Raw genomic sequence first — 2,500 nt, 5'->3', positions numbered from 1 at the left:
ACAGCTCGAACACAGGTTTGACGCTTCGTTTTCTTCCTTTACAACTTCTTCAGCAGATGTCACCTTTCCAAAGTTGATATTTTCGAGAACCAATCCACTAGCATCTAACTGTTGGCGTTTAACAGCAGCCTCGTACTCGACGCGTTCAAGGGATCTCTTTCGTCTCTCCTTCAATCGAACAGCTCTCGCCTCGGCGGCTTCATGATTTACTTCACGGTATTTCGTTTTACCAAGATTCAAGGTAGGTACCCAATCTTTATTAAATCTATCCCACGCCGCTGCCGGTCTTCCCGACTCAAAATGCCTTCCACAAACTCTTTCGTTCTTCACTACATTCTTCCATTGAACATCGTCGCGACTTATCGCCAAAATCCACTTTTCTCGTCTCTCTCTACTTATTTCTTCGGCTTCTTCTCCTTGTTTATGAACAATAGAAGGTATCCTGAAGAACCCTATAGCCGCGTCTTTTCTACTATTACTTGAACAATCTACAATAATACAGTGAACCATGACAGAAGTTGCCTTACACCTGTGAAATAATGCCGTTCGATACCACCTTTGTTTATATTTAATGCGACACCAACATGGCGGTTAACAACTGTCGTCAAGGAGTTAGTCACGTGAGTGAAAACCAAGAATTAGACGATTGTCAAAAGATGATGTCATGAATCATAAAAGAAATGCAAGTAAAGTTGCCCCATCTGCTGTTGGTTTACCTGACGGTGCCTCCCTTTCCGCTGTTAGAGTTTTTGACCATTTAACGCCAAGGATGCAAAAGGTTTTATTTGAAGCTAAGAGGTTCAAGGAGCAGTTTCACTATCAATATTGCTGGTCGAAGGGATCGCTTGTTTATCTTCGTAAAGATACCACGTCTCGAGCCATCAAGATTAAGGATATCACGGACCTGCACCGATTAACGAATGGACGTGAAGGCTAAGTATTCATGTTGATGTAGAGTTGTTTGTCTGTTTTTAGATAATAAGTATGAGTGTTAGCGAGAAACGTGTTCGTTGTACAATTAAATCTACCCTAAGCGAACTTCCATACGCGAATGTTGATATTATTAGAGCTCATGGACAGTTTAATAACATTCTCAACAGTGACTTACCGACCAAGAAGTACTTAGACAAACTTCATAGTATTTATGATTTAGATTTGTTTCGCTTAAATACCGAATCAACATTAAATCCCGACAGAAACTTAAGCATGCAACAAATTAGATGTAAATATTTCTCACCCTATAGTTTTTCTATGTTTAAAGAGTCTTTGTTGGAATCAGATAGTCAATGTCCTTTCTCTATGCTTCATACTAACGTAAGAAGTTTGCGGAAAAACATTGATAATTTTCAAGTCCATCTTTTAGATGAACTTGACTACCAATTCAGTGTAATCGGTATTACAGAAACAAAAATTACAAATTCATCTGGGCTAGATTTCAATGCCTGCATACCAAACTATCAGTTTGAATATGTCCCAACACCTCTATCATGTGGAGGTGTTGGAATGTACATTAATAATTGTTTGAAATATAAGGTTCTGGAGAGAACATCTAAAGACGCTTTTCAGGCTTTATGGATCGAAATTGAATCCCTAAAGAGTAAAAATATCGTTTGTGGAGTGATTTATAGGCAGCATAATGATCCGGAACAATTCCTCCAATATGTTGACTTTACTTTAGAAAAACTTAGCTCCTCTGATAAAGTTGTTTATCTTATGGGCGATTTCAATATTGATCTCCTCAAATCTGAAATTTCCGATTACTCCCAAAATTTTTTGTTATCTTTACAATGTTATTCGTTCTTCCCGGTAATTGATAAACCATCCAGAGTCTACAATAATTCTGCCACACTCATTGATAATATATTTCTGAATAGATTTGATCATAAAATTTCAGGTGGAAATATCGTGTCAGACATTAGTGATCACTACTCCCAATTTTGTTTTATCCACAGTCTTATACCAAAAAATTTTACTGCTAAACATAAAATTCGCGATTATTCCAACTTCTCTGAAGAATGCTTTATTAATGATGTCTCGGATACTGATTGGGATAACTCAATGACATATGGATCTGTAGACAAATGCTTTTCTTCCTTTTACAATAAATTTAACAAGCTCATTAATAAACACGCTCCTCTCAAAATTTTATCTAGGCGCAAGGCTAAACAATTTTCCAAACTGTGGATAACTAAGGGCCTACATAAATCTATCAAAATAAAGAATAGACTTTTTTACTCAGGAGATAAATCAAAATATAAGCTGTATAGGAATAGAATTGTTAGTCTTTCTCGTCTCAGTAAAAGATTGTATTATGAAGCTTACTTCACTACAAATCTAAGAAATGTTAAAAAAACGTGGGAGGGGATTAATGAACTATTGAACAGACAGCGTAACAAAAAAACAGTATCAGCCCTTCAACACTCTAACAACTCTGGAGTAACACAAAATCCGTCTGAAATAACCAATATCTTTAATCAGTACTTTGCGTCTATTGGACCGC

General features: G+C 36.6%; 1 protein-coding gene across 1 annotated transcript in view; it reads right to left on the bottom strand.

Annotated features, from left to right (window-relative positions):
* Nucleotides 1-77, bottom strand: part of LOC148725557 (uncharacterized) — a 1,905-nt gene extending 1,828 nt beyond the window's left edge. The window contains exon 1 of the mRNA XM_088730929.1: nucleotides 1-77. This exon is cut by the window's left edge and continues 1,828 nt beyond it. The gene's annotated coding sequence lies outside the window, so the exon portion shown is untranslated.
* Nucleotides 78-2,500: the final 2,423 nt, after the last annotated feature.

This window comes from Stylophora pistillata, chromosome 8 (assembly GCF_964205215.1).
Source record: "Stylophora pistillata chromosome 8, jaStyPist1.2, whole genome shotgun sequence".
Taxonomy (NCBI): Eukaryota; Metazoa; Cnidaria; class Anthozoa; order Scleractinia; family Pocilloporidae; genus Stylophora; species Stylophora pistillata.
The sequence above is the reverse complement of the archived record's forward strand: the minus strand, read 5'-3'. Positions and strand labels throughout refer to the sequence as shown.